Source organism: Trematomus bernacchii, unplaced genomic scaffold, assembly GCF_902827165.1.
Source record: "Trematomus bernacchii unplaced genomic scaffold, fTreBer1.1, whole genome shotgun sequence".
NCBI classification, from domain to species: Eukaryota; Metazoa; Chordata; class Actinopteri; order Perciformes; family Nototheniidae; genus Trematomus; species Trematomus bernacchii.
Window position 1 is genome coordinate 2,454,381 of NW_022987531.1, and position 15,269 is coordinate 2,469,649.

The window sequence follows — 15,269 nt, forward strand, 5'->3', positions numbered from 1 at the left end:
CTGCCTGTACTGCAATGGGTTTCTAGTGCATTATAGAATTAACATACACATACATGTTTTGCTACAATTGTGGGGACCATGACCCTCAAGTTGAATGGGAACCCCTTTTTTCGGGGTTGCCAGGTCGATGAAAAACAAACACATTTTTCACTTTTGAAAACAACTGTGGGGACACATAATAAGACAAATGCATGGTCATTTTACGTGTGTGTGTGTGTGTGTGTGTGTGTGTGTGTGTGTGTGTGTGTGACGCTAGAACTGCTCTGTATTCCATGAATCCTCCACTGTGATGCAGATGTTCTAGCCCGAGCTATGACTCATCATGGGCTCTCAGCGAAATCTCAGAGGTCAGACACAAAAGAATACAGGCAGACTGAGCGGCAGAGAGACACCGAGAGGAATAGGATTAACAAGCACAGAAACATGGGACTGCATCACTGCCAGGTTGAAGCCACTCCACTGAAATAACCTCTGAGAAGAAAATACCTGCCAAAGAGGAAGACACAAAGGGAGAAACACAAAACATCTGAATCAGAAATCCGAATCTAAAATCATTTGATTATAAAAATAAATGGTATAATACAATAAAATTCAAATAAATACACATCCAAGGTAGAGAAGATAAGAAGCAGCATTATGAAAAGAAAGTGAACATATAATAAAGTACCACCAGACCATACACACCTATCCTTGCCACTGTTTGTTAGTGTACGTGCAAAATGTGGCCCCTCCCGCTGCCTCGGAACCTGGAGGGAGCTTTGGATGCAAGTCAGCAGAGAAAAGAGACATACAAAGAGACAAGACAGCACAGTGGCGCGATCACACAAAATGCTCGTTACATAAACAAGCTCAGATCCTGGTTCCAATTTGAGCCCAATTACATGGTGCTCACAGGCCATGAGGAGAAACACAGATCTCAGGGCAGATTAGGGATCACTCCAACACGCCCAGCCTGGATAGAAGCTAAACGCTGCCATTCTGCTGTGATCTCGCAGATGGGCAAAGTGGGGGGCAGATAGAGGTGTGTGTGTGTGTGTGTGTGTGTGTGTGTGTGTGTGTGTGTGTGTGTGTGTGTGTGTGTGTGTGTGTGTGTGTGTGTGTGTGTGTGTGTGTGTGTGTGTGTGTGTGTGTGTGTGTGTGTGTGTGTGTGTGTGTGTGTGTGGAAGAGGCAGTGAGTATGTCCATGCTCTGAGGCTGCACATGACAATGAGCAGGGGAACACATTTGATAAGATTTTGTGCTAAAGAGCCCCATCTGAAAAAACTGTTGTGGTCGATTGTGTCGAACTGAATAACTGAAGGGGGCATGATAACCACGACAGATTGTGAAAACACTTCCTCAGTTCATATGAAGTAGTGAGGATGGTGTCCATATTCCCAAGTAATGTTTTTGCAAACATGGCACGTTATACATATTTTTAATATTTTCTTTAATATGTTTTAATTATATGGTGGCCGACAGGTGGAATCGTGCTACAACGGCCGAAAAACACTTCCTTTAGGAGAAACGCTTTGCAGCTTAAGAAACAACGCAAATATAAAAACACAAATGTGCCAAAACACATGCAGATGACGAAACATCTTCACCAACTTGAGGGAACATGCTTAACATTTACTAGAGCTGTATAAACAACATGTTAAAAAAGACCGTTAAAAATGCAACATGTGTGATGAAGGTGTTGTGCTGGGCTATATCATGCAACCGAAAATGAAAGTTAAGCTCGCTCCATTGCGGAGATATTCCCGCGAGAGTGCGGAAAACTTACATTAATTTATTTCAAATGTGAAATTTTACCAATATACTCACGGACCTCTAGGGGGCGACCACCAGTGGTCCGCGGACCACTTTGAGAAGCACTGCTCTAGACCGAGATGATTAAATGTATATTACATCGCGCACATAGGTTTATGTGTGTGTGTATATGGTTTAAAGAGGTCATATTATGCTCATTTGTTTATGTTCATATTTGTATTTAGTGCCTCTACTGCGAAATGTCCCCATGCTTTCATGTTAAAAATTTAGTTTTTTTCTCATACAGCCTGTTTTGCAGCACCTCTTTTCACCCTCCGTCTGAAAACAGAGCCCAGTCTGCTGTGATTGGTCAACCCGTAAGAGATGTGTGGGAAATGTCCCGCTCCTTTGCATATTGTGAACAATGTGTTGTAGCGCTAGCCAATAAAAGTGCAAGTGTTGCATAGTGATGTCATTATGTTCGGGAAATATACAAGGGAGTTTGATGGAGGCGTTTCAGGCAGGGGGGGAGTGTGTGGGAGAGTAACTCCCTCTGGAGGGAACTTTACGATTTATGCCTTTGCAGAACAATTACATGCACAAAAAATGGCGACAAAATTGGGTACCACTTTACAATAAGACTACCCTTATAAAGGATTCATAATTAGGTTATGAATTTGTAAACACTTTATTAATCCGTAAGAACCATTTATTACATTACATTACATGTTACTTGTTAGACGCTTTTATCCAAAGCGACTTACATACTCAATACTGTGGGCAATCCCCACAGTATTGGGGGTGAAGTTTCTTGCCGAGGGACACAATGACATGCTGACTGCAGTGGGGTTTGAACCTGTGCTCCCCTGATCTGAACACCAACGCACTAATCCACTGTGCCACAGCCTCCCTATTTATAAACCAGTTCTAACATAGTTTTCATACATCAACACAGGCTCACTATTTGGCAAGATGACTAAGCCTTATATTGGCTACTTAGCGAGAATCAACTCAGTGAGTAACGGATACCAAGGATGCTGGCTGATGAAGAAGACGAAGTAAGCTAGGTAGCCAATATAAGGCTTAGTCATCTTGCCAAATAGTGAGCCCACATTTATCTGTACTGCTAAGTCTTCTATTGGCTACCTAGCTTACTTCGTCTTCTTCATCAGCCAACATCCTTGGTCTGTTGTTCACTGAGTTGATTCCCCCCATCCATCTTGATGTTTCTTGGCATCTTTTATGACCATTTATTTACGAGTTACTAACATTTATAGTTGCCAAAAGGGAGCCTTATTGTAAAGTGTGAAACAAATCACCATTTATTAATGAGTTACTACCATTTCTAATAAGGCTTAGCAGTACAGATACATGTGGGCTCACTATTTGGCAAGCAACCGGTCATAGTTACACTGTTTATCTCATGTCTTATAAAAGCTTATTAAGGATTTATAAAATGTTCACAACCTAATTAATGAATGAATTACAAACTATTCGTAAACCCTTTATAAGGGTAGTCTTATTGTAAAGTGGTACCCAAAATTGTCTCATGGATTACATTAACCAGAGCACATAGGAACATTAGGGATCCCACTGGAGCTAAAACACATTCATTTAATGATGCATAGTCTTCTGCGGCCGCTGCATGCCACTGCCTCAGGGTCATGTTCCAGTAGTAGTGCTTGTTTATTGCAATGACTGATAACTTCACCAACTTCTAAAAGCTATTTCCTCTGAAAGAGCAGGCTGAAAAACTACGCAATCTTCACCTTTTCTGTATTTTTGCATTTCGATACAGTAAAAACCTTCCCCGTGCCACGTTTGTCTTCCTCTATGGCAAAGTGTGAAAGTAAAACATCAGATATATAACAAATGCCTGATAATGCACAACACATCCATCATGTGGAAATATATCTCTGATCAATTGCCTGGTGGAGATTGTAGGATTGGTGGAAACAAATGGGAGCTTTACTGTACACTGTAAACTGAATTGATTCCTGCTTCTATAAATACAGGTGGCATTAAAGCTTGTTACAACATCCAGAAGAGAAGCAGTGGGGCTTTTGGCACCACAGTGCTAGATTTAGTGCCACATTTGTCGGATTGCCAACACATGAGAAAATAATCCAACAGAAACTCGACTAAAGCTCTCAGAGACTGTGGCACTGACAGATAGTGAAAGGACTGAAATGCTGATGGAAAAACATTTTTATCCTCTTCGGGCAAGATAAAAACAGAGGGATGATGGGTAAAATAGAGGCTATGGTATCGACATATACTTCTTTGTGTGAATAAAGAAAGTAAAGGTGCATTTCTTTCCTATTTTTAGGTTTTAACTTGGGTTTAAATTAGAACAGAGGGGTGTACAATGAAGCTAGTTGAGTGGGTTGGCGAGGTTTTGTGACCCTAAAGCCAGAGTTTTGAAGGTGGCTGACTATATCATCATGACAACTTACTATGCTGCAGACAGAACCTGATCCACACCATTTTCAGATTTAAACAGACAAATACCACCATTCAATAACTAGTTCCTTTGAAAATAGCTTACATTTATAGTCAATAATCTATCGGCAGTACAGATTAGCAGTGCTTCGTAGTATACCAATCAGGTTTAAATGTTATAATGTTAAAAATCACAATATTTATACAATAAAACACGTGAAAAAATAAATGACCACTACAATGAATGTACCTGTATTAATACTTTGTCTGGAAAGGCAGTTTTAAAATGTATAATCTTTTTTTTTACGTTTTTAACCTATTTATTTATTTATTTTCTACATTGACAGGCAACAGAAACAAGACAAAAACAACTAAATTACATAACAATGCTAAACTAAATAATGAAACACAAAACACATCGACTGACTTCACAGCACTACATACATACATACATACATAATAGGTACGATCAGCGACGTGCAGTCAGGGGAGGCAGCTAGGCCTAGCTTTTCAGAGCCCCTTCCCCGTTGGCACTTAGCCATTTTTTCGACAATTGTTTTAAAACTTCATTTTTGATTATTTTAAGATATAATTAACCGTTTTATTCACTTTTTTCTTCTTTCCACGGGTGGGTGCGCATGGCAGGCCGCCTATGAGCACCCAAATTCGGCCTGGAACCTCCAGGATTTGTGGGCTAAGCTCCATAAACTGACAATATCACCCAGAAATGTCACTTTTCTAGCCCAAAAATATATAATACATATACATTTAAATAGTAAAAGGTACAATTGTGCTCCGCATTACCCGGAATTTGATTTATATAGCCCCATGATAGTGATTAAAAATCATTTTCATGGAATTCAGTGTTAAAACGCCTGATTAAAGCATATGCAGGGCCCCAGTGAGCTCCAGACTATGTGCATTGTGTTAGGGAACCATATTAATGATAAAACAAATAATTTAAATGCCAAAATAATGATTATAAATTAGGGGGACAATTGTGGAGAGGAGCCTGAAAATGACTCTCCAGCACCCCGGATAACTACCAGTTCATCTGGTTTAAATGTGGTGGTGGTAGTGGCATTAACTAGTACCCAGTACTGGGAGAGAACATGTCTTTTCAACCCAGGAATAAGGTTTTTAGACAGTGTACATTTGACGACATAAACATACGGAGTTATGGACATATACATGTCCATATGGACAGGAAAATGTACATATCGTCCACATTTATGTCGTTAAATGTACAAGAATATAAAAACAGCAGAATCACTGCTTTTAGCAGGGTATCAGACTAACACGCCCAAATACACACACCCAGGGTGATGATGATAACATATTTACCCAGGGAAAGTGTTCAAAACATGGGTACATTAGTGGTCAAAGTCGTGGGAACTGTTTTAATTCAGGAGGTTTTAAGTGTCGGTTCACTTGTCTCACACACCCAGGGTGAAAATATAACACATTTACCCAGGGAAAGTGTTCAAAACATGGGTACATTAGTGTTTAAAGTCGGGGGAACTGTTTTAATTCAGGACCAGGGTGAAACGATAACATATTTACCCAGGGAAAGTGTTCAAAACATGGGTACATTAGTGGTCAAAGTCGTGGGAAATGTTTTAATTTAATAAACTGTTTTAATTCAACAGGAGAGGGTAATTCACTTCTTACCCAGTGAACAGGGCTGCAAACATGGTTACATGAGTGTTAAAAGACGGCCAAAATGTTTTAATTCACTCATTGTCGTTTTTAGACAGTGTACATTTAACGACATAAACATACGGAGTTATGTACATATACATGTCAGTATAGACAGGAAAATGTACATATCAATCACATTTATGTCGTTAAATGTACAAGAAGCTAAAAACACTGCTTTTAGCAGGGTATCAGACTCACAGGCACAAATACACACACCCAGGGTGATGATGATAACATATTTACCCAGGGAAAGTGTTCAAAACATGGGTACATTAGTGGTCAGAGTCATTTAATTCAGGAGACAGAGTCATTTAATGAAAACTGGTAGTTTACAATGTGCTATTTCAACAGAAATAGCAGAATCTGAACATGTGCCAGAACTACAATTCATGTTGTCATGCAGTCTTAAACTGGTGAATCTGTTTAAATGCAGGCAGCAGAGTCACTGTTGTTAGCAGGGTCTCAGAGACCTATAGACCCAGGGTACAGCACCTCGCTGTCTTACCCAGAAAACAGGGCTCTGATCAGGGCTAAAGTAATGTTATAAACTGGTGAATCTGTTTAAATTCAGGCAGCAGAGTCACTGCTGTTAGCAGGGTCTCAGAGACCCATACACCCAGGGTGAACAAATAAAATGTAAAAGTGTACAAAACATGGGTATATTAGTGCTCAAACTCGATTAAACTGTTTTAATTCCGGAGGTTTTAAGTGTCGGTTCACTTGTCTCACACACCCAGGGTGAACAAATAACATGTTTACCCCGCGAAAGTGTTCAAAACATGGGTATATTAGTGCTCACACTCGATTAAACTGTTTTAATTCCGGAGGTTTTAAGTGTCGGTTCACTTGTCTCACACACCCAGGGTGAACAAATAACATGTTTACCCCGCGAAAGTGTTCAAAACATGGGTATATTAGTGCTCAAACTCGATTAAACAGTTTTAATTCAAATATTTACAGACATCACAGGTCCATCAAACTTGGTAGATGTATACTTTGTACCCGTTGGAACACACCCACGAAGTTTGGGGGTCGTGCGCCCTTGTTTACCATATTAACCTATTTATCATCCATAATAGCGTGTTTTTCAGACTTAACAACATTTTTACAAATTTAATAAATTAGTTTAGAGCTCCATCTATTGGAATTTTAGTGTGTTACACGCTTGTCAGTTTTACGCGAGTTTTGCGCCATTTGAGTGGAGTAAACTGATAGGCAGCTGGAGTAACATGTACATTGAGACGCATTTTGACATATCATCATCACTTGTACATAGGAGGCACAATTCTCTTACCCCAGGCATGCTAGCCCCTTGCCTCCCAATTCCAAACCTGACACCATACGTCTCGGTGTGTTCTGTCTGGAGTCAGCCCCTGCTTCTTCCCCATTTCCTGCTCCTGTCCAGGATCCGTTCTCGGGTACTCGTCTGGCTTTTGAGCTAGAGCCTGAAAAGTACCGTTTTTTCCTGTTCACACCGCAGCGGTGCCGCCTCTTAGCTCCGGAATCCGGTTCACTTCCAGCTCCAAAAAATGGTCGGTCTAGAAGCAAGAGCTTCGGAGCTAAGAGGCGGCGTCGCTTACGTCTCTCTTACGTCGAGGCGTGCAGGAAACTAAACCCACCTCCCCTGAACATGGGTCGACTGAAGAGTCTCGTCATGCCTGCCTACAAGCAGTAGCGCTGAGCAAAGTGACTAGAAGGCAACCACACACTTATAAAAAAAAACACACTTTATAAAGTCAAGCAACTCTAACCAGGCTTCGTGTGATTCTGTTTATTTGTACCTTACTTTGACCATCCGTTCGCTGTTATTGATCATTGTGGAGAGCAGGCAGACGTTTTGTTTTTTATTATAGCAGCTATCGGATGGAATCAATACATGGGCTGCACAGGTTGTCATGTCCGACTATCACAAGTAGAATCATAATGAAAAATACGCCGGTAAAATGTGCCTGTAGAAAATGGCTTAGCAAGTAGTCAGTTTAGCTTCGGTTGCTATGCTAACATCACGCATGTTATACCAGAGAAACTTTCATAACAGCGTTGTGATGCCAAACAGCGTCAATTCAGACTGACACACATTCACTTAAGGGGAATTGGGGATATGTACCAGCTGCTTGTGTGACAGTCAGACAGTGAATACTTTAGAGCCGTGTGAGCTAACCCGGAGCTAACGGGAGAATAAACTCCCGTGGAAGAGCAGCCAGCACTGCAGCGGTTGGTAAATGCCGCTGAAACACATTAATAAACAATGAACCACGGCACTCTGGAGAAAAGTATAAGGTTGGAGAAGTCGTTATTTAATTTAATCTGGCTTCGTATGATTAAAAGCAACACGATCATCGACCCAACGCAGTCCCCCGTTGTTGTTGTTGTGAGCTCCGTTGGGGAGAAAATCAGCGATGTAAACGGTGACGTCATGACGCAGCAGCGGCAGCTCTGGGCGGTGTGAACAGAGCGGGAGCTGAAAAGGGAAACCGGAGCTAGAAAGGGAAAAGCGCTGGTGTGAAAGCCGCATAAGAGAGGGAGTCGCAAGTCCAGGCTACCAACCCGAGCCCCAGAAGCCATGCTTCCGGTTCCAGTACCGGCCCCAGCAGCTATGGTTCTGGCTTCTGTACCGGCTCCCGTCCCGGCTCCAGTACCGGCCCCTGCAGCCATGGTTCCGGCTCCAGTACCGGCCCCAGCAGCCATGGTTCCGGCTCCAGTACCGGCCACTGCAGCCATGGTTCCGGCTCCGGTACCGGCCCCTGCAGCCATGGTTCCGGCTCCGGTACCGACCCCAGCAGCTATGGTTCTGGCTCCAGTACCGGCCCCTGCAGCCATGGTTCCGGCTCCGGTACCGGCCCCAGCAGCTATGGTTCTAGCTCCAGTACCGGCCCCAGCAGCCATGGTACTGGCTCCAGTCCCGGCTCCAGTACCGGCCCCTGCAGCCATGGTTCCGGCTCCAGTACCGGCCCCTGCAGCCATGGTTCTGGCTCCAGTACCGGCCCCTACAGCCATGGTTCCGGCTCCAGTACCGGTCCCAGCAGCTATGGTTCTGGCTCCCGTACCGGCTACCGTGTCCTGTTGGTGGTCCGGCCCACTCCAGCCCCTCGTGTCCTGTCGATGTTCCTGTTCCGACGGCGGTCCTGTCGACACCAGCCCTTGTTCCGTCTGGGGTCCAGTCGACACCAGCCCATGTTCTGTCCAAGGTCTCGTCTGTGCCTGTCCCATCATGGGTTCCGTCTGCACCTATCCCGATGGCTCCGGTTCCTGTCCGGCCGACACCGGTTCCTGTCCCGCCAACACCGGTTCCTGTCCCGCCATCCCCAGCTCCCAGTGCTCCCGATTCCTGTGCTCCTGCTCCGGCGATCCAGCTGACCCCGGATGGGCCCCATCGCGGCCTACGTCGTCTTCCTGCCTGTCCTCCGGAGCTGTCCCGCCTCCGTCCTGCCCGTCCTCCGGAGCTGTCCCGGCGCTGCCTTCCTGCATGTCCTCCGGAGCTGTCCCGTCGCCGCCTTCTTGCCCGTCCTTGTGCCCGGCCCCCTGAGTTCCCCAGCTGCGGCCTTCGCCCTTGAGCCCTGAGTGCTGCGCCCTTCGCCCTCGAGCCCGGCCCCCTGACTTTCCCAGCCGATGCCTTCGCCCTCGAGCCCGGCCCCCTAATTTACCCCGACGAGGCCTTCACCCCTGTCTTCGGCCCTTTGTGTTTCATATAGTAAACAAGTCTCTTCACTCAGGTGTTTTTCCACAGGCCCTGAAAACTGCAGTCATTAAACCGCTCTTAAAAAAGCATAATCTAGACGCTTGAGTAATGAACAATTACAGGCCAATATCAAACCTGCCATTTCTAGGTAAAATCATTGAAAAAGTAGTTTTTCAACAGTTGAGTAATTTCTTGCATTTAAATAACTGTTTGGATGTGTTCCAGTCAGGATTTCGACCAAACCACAGCACAAACCATTATTTCCCTGGCCACAGTGGCGTCTCGTCACGTGTGGCTAGGACTCACTGCCCCATCTAAGAAGGACCGAGAAGATCTCCTCGGAGCCCCCGTGTCCGCGGAGGGGCTCTTTGGGTCCAAGAGGCACAAACGACGGCTGACGGGAGGAGAGAGTCCAGCTTAGCCGCATGCTACCGCTGGCTCCTCCTCAGGCCCCGCTACGTGCCCCCCCTCGCGTTTCCATGCAGGGGAGGGAGCGTAGTGCGACAGTGAAGCGGAGGGAGAGGCGCCGGCACGGGGTTTCCGTAGCTGCGGCGCCCTCCACCTCTACGGCCCATCCCGTGGCACCGGCTGGGTTTACTACATATGCGCCGCCTGCAGAGGTGGTTCTCTTCTTTCCTAGCAATTTTCCTTCATACTTTCTTGCCGTGAAATAGGTCTTAAATTCTATTCAAAGTGGTCTTAAAAAGGTCTTAAAAAGTCTTAAATTTGAGTTGGTGAAACCTGCAGGAACCCTGTGTGTGGTACCTGTGCCAAAGATCCCTCGTCCCAAGGAATTCAACAGCTACCGGCCGGTGGCGCTGACATCACAGCTGATGAAGACCCTGGAGAGGCTGGTCCTTGGACACTTCTGGCCCCTTGTGGGACCATCAATGGACCCGCTGCAGTTCGCCTACCAGCCTGCCATCGGGGTGGATGCCGTCATCTACCTGCTGCAGAGGTCCCTCTCCCACCTGGAGAAGCCTGGGGGGGGGGGGGCACTATGAGGATCATGTTCTTTGATTTCTCCCGTGCCTTCAACACCATCGAGCCCCTGCTCCTGGGGGACAAGCTGCAGCTCTCGGGGGTGGATCACCACCTCACCTCCTGGATCCTGGACTACCTCACCAACCGCCCACAGTACGTGAGGACCAGGGAGTGTCAATCAGACACCATCATCAGCAGCACGGGGGCCCCCCAGGGGACGGTGCTGGCACCGTTTCTCTTCACCCTCTACACTGCAGACTTCACCCACAACACGGCAACCTGTCACCTGCAGAAGTTCTCTGATGACTCCGCCATCATTGGCCTCATCTCCAACGAGGACGACAGGGAGTACAAGGAGCTGACGCAGGACTTCACCCTCTGGTGCCAGAGGAACCACCTCCAGCTCAACGCAACGAAGACCAAGTAACTGGTGGTGGATTTCAGACGGCGCGAACACTCCCCCCCGACACCAGTGAACATCCAGGGAGCGGACATTGAGATTGTGAAATCTTACAAATACCTGGGTGTTCACCTGAACAATAAACTGGACTGGACTGATAATTCTGCTGCTCTGTACAAGAAGGGACAGAGCAGACTCTTTCTGCTGAGGAGACTTTCGGGGTGCAGGGGGCACTCCTTCAGACTTTTTATGACTCTGTTGTGGCATCAGCCATTTTCTATGGTGTGGCCTGCTGGGGCAGCAACATCTCGGTTGCTGACGGGAAGAGATTGAACAGACTGGTAAGGAAGGCCAGCTCTGTCCTGGGGAGTCCTCTGGACACTGTGGAGGTGGTGGGAGACAGGAGAGTGGCAGCCAAGCTGTCCTCCCTGCTGGACAATATGTCCCACCCCCTCCAGGACACCCTGTCCTCACTGTGCAGCTCCTTCAGTGACAGGCTGCTGCACCCCACCTGTCACACGGAGAGATACCGCAGGTCCTTCCTTCCTGCAGACTATACAATCAACACAGCCCCTAGTAGACCCCCCCCTCCCCTACACACACCACAACACAGACTATATTACCCCTTGCTGCTAAATACCAATCAACTATGTGCAATATGTGCTATATGTGCAATATATACATTATATACATATGCCGTTAATAACTGTGTAATTTATACCTGGCTGCTAAATCCTTAGAACCGTTACAAGGTGTGTTTTTTTGCATTTTGTATTTTGTAAATTGTGTAACATGCTGCAGTTAAATACCATCATTCTATGTGCAATATGTGCTATATGTGCAATATATACATTATATACATATGCCATTAATAACTGTGTAATATATACCTGGCTGCTAAATCATAAGAACTGTTACAGGATTTGTATTTTGGAAAGTATTTTTCTTTTACTTTTTTTTTCTTTCTTTTATATTATATTTTTTATTATATCGTAACTTAGTACTTTTTTTTCTTAACATAGGTAACATTAAGCTGTCTGTGGCTCTTTCCTGCTGTAACGATGCAAATTTCCCCTCCGTGGGACTAATAAAGGTATTCTGATACGGGGCCGAGGGGGCTCTCCCCATCCGTCTATGGGCAGGGGGAGGGGGGTCCCCCGGCACGGTTTTTTGAGCACACTTTCTGCGAGGTAGGCGCAGCAGGGTGTGCTCTGTCAGCCGCAGCCCAGATTTCTCCTCGGTTACAACCGGGTTAAAGGAGAATGTGGGGCAGAAGCTGCTGACCAGAAAAGCCGGTCAGGGGCAGTAGGGTGTTAGTAAGTAAGTAAAACTTTATTTATATAGCACCCTTCTCAACACGGATGTACAAAGTGCTTTACAGTACAGTACACAATTCACAGTACAACTAAAATGTAGAATAAAAGGCATAAAAAGGCATAAAACAACAGCAGGTAATACATACGATAAAACATACGATAAAACACCAATAAAAGACAGCTACTAACTCACCTCCTCCGACGCCCCAAAGGCCTGTCGGAAGAGGTGGGTCTTTAACTGCCCCTTAAAAATCTCTATTGAGGCAGAGGTTTTTATTTTCTGGGGGAGTTTGTTCCATAGCCTTGGGGCCACCGCCTCAAAGGCACGGTCCCCCTTAGTTTTTAGCCTGGTTCGGGGCACCCTTAGGAGGCCTTGCTCAGAGGACCTCAGGGCCCGGGTTGTGCTGTGAGGGTGGATCAGGTCATTGATGTAGGCTGGGGCTTGGCCATGGACAGCTCTATATCTATATGTGAAAACTAGGACCTTAAATAGGGTGGAATGGTGTTGTTGGATGACAGTGCGCGTATACATCAGGGCTCCACCCACTGTACCCATAGAGTCCAGTAGAGGGCGGAGCCTGTGAGATATATAACGTTGGGTTATGTATTGTAACACTTGTTATATTAGCACAGACGGAGCCCTCTACTCAGGGCACTGTCTGTCCTATTCGGCCTCCTTTTATACGGTGTGATGCGCGCGCATTCAGGTAGGCCCGCCCTAGGCCGGCTACGTCTATAGAAGTCTCAGTGGGAGAATGCACGCAGGATAAGGTAGTACCCATAGAGTCCAGTAGAGGGCTCCGTCTGTGCTAATATAACAAGGGTTACAATACGTAACCCAACGCTACTTCTCCGCTGTTCTCTTGTCGCTCTTGTCTTGTCAGTTAGAAACTGTATACAGTTAAATCGAACGGACTTGTTTGTGCATATGTGAGCGTCCTTAACAACGGTCAATAAGTCCTTGACAGCGGTCTGTCTGTTCTGGATTAACAACGTGTCACGTGTTCTGAATTGACCAATCAGAATCGAGTATTCAACTAAGCCATGTAATAAGTAAATGTAAATGCTACCTGGCGTTTGTTTCTGTTATTGTTACGCTCTCACGAGCCTACAGGACTGAACTCCAAATGCTAGACACCAGGAAAAGGACACAGAGCTTAGTTGGTAACAAGGTTTATTTAACCTGAAAACCCTTCGGAAAATAACTGAGGAATTAAATGTCCACTAAATCCGGGCCAGAGTTTAGTCACCAACGGAGGTGCGGAGATGCACGGAGGGAACACCGGCGAGGTGAGCCGGGGATCCAGAGCTGGCGAGGGTTGACAGGCTAGAACTGTTGTGCGTGGAAGCACGGAGGAAACACCGACGAGGAGAGCCGGGGATCCAGAGCTGGCGAATGTAGTCAGGATCGAGCTGGTGTGCGTGGAAGCACGGAGGAAACACCGACGAGGAGAGCCGGGGATCCAGAGCTGGCGAATGTAGTCAGGATCGAGGTGGTGTGCATGGAAGCACGGAGGAAACACCGACGAGGAGAGCCGGGGATCCAGAGCTGGCGAATGTAGTCAGGATCGAGCTGGTGTGCGTGGAAGCACGGAGGGAACACCGGCGAGACGAGCCGGGGATCCAGAGCCGACGAGAGTAGTCAGGATCGAGCTGGTGTGCGTGGAAGCACGGAGGGAACTCAGACGAGGAGTCGGAGGCTGGACGTGGCAGGCAGAGGAGTAGGCAGATGGATACTGGACAGAGAGCATAAGGTAAGGATAAGGTTCACAGATTGTATAGTTTAACTATAGCGAAAATACCAAGTCGTATTTACCAGCGTGGTGAAACGACGAACTGGTGAATACTGGATGGAGGACCCGGGTATATATGTAGGTGAAGGTGATTAGTGTAATCCAGATGATGAGCCACAGCTGAGGAGGTGAGTTGGCGGGAAACAGAAGTGGGTCAGCCACGCCCAGCCAGGAAGACAGACACACAGACAGACAGACAATAACAAACATAAAACAAATGGGAGAAGAAGGAGGGAGAACTGCAAATCCTCACAGTTATCATCGGTGACACATTGAGGAACGTGGATTTCGAATTAGACTCATATTATAATCTCTTGTTTCTGTTACGGTTTTGTATTTATGTTTTCATTTTCCACCTTTGTTTTGAAATGTTTTCCTCCTTGTGTCTTCTCTGTTCCTTCTTCCTGTGTTTGCCTTCCTGTCGTTAGTTTCCCAGAGGCCTGTACTACGAAGCTGGTTCAACCTAACCTGGATATGTTTGAGTTAGCCGGTTGGCCCAATCCAAAACACACGCGCTCTGGCTAAACTGTACTACGACGCTGGTTATCAAGTGGATCGCTCAAGCCAGCCGTGTCCTATCTAGTTAGGTGCGCGTTCACATGAAAGGGGTGGTATTTGGAGCATTCGACCAATCTCAAACACGGACAAGCGTACTGACAGCGCAGCGTCATACTTCCTGAATGAAAAGTGAACTTTAATATTAGTCAAATATGAAGAAGTTAAACTTTAAACATCCATGACTTAAACACTTTATCCAGGATAAAAGCCACATAGCTGCACCTGCAAGGTGAATACAGCTGGTAAAAGAAAAAGTGTTTGAATGCGTACATTAACAGGTTTATGAAATCACTGCCCCGTCCAAGACACGAGTGGATCTGACTTTAATTAGGAGAATTTGACTCGAGTGTTTCGTCAACTTAATGTGTTGCTTAAAATAATACTTCTGCATACAGTATGTGACACTGTGAGTGTTGCACGGCCAGATACGGCTCAAGAAGCTGACTCAAATAAGGAAATATATGATACATTATGATGTGATATGATATGAATGATAATGGAACACATCAACGTCTGCACTCACAGTGCCGCGGACTGTACTTAATGTTACTCTGAGCCGGTTACTTATGTCGTGGCAGATATTTAAGTAAGCTTTCTTAACGCTAATATTATAATAGTCAGATTGCTCTGAAGATGGGAGGGGATATTCTATTAATTTTCACGTT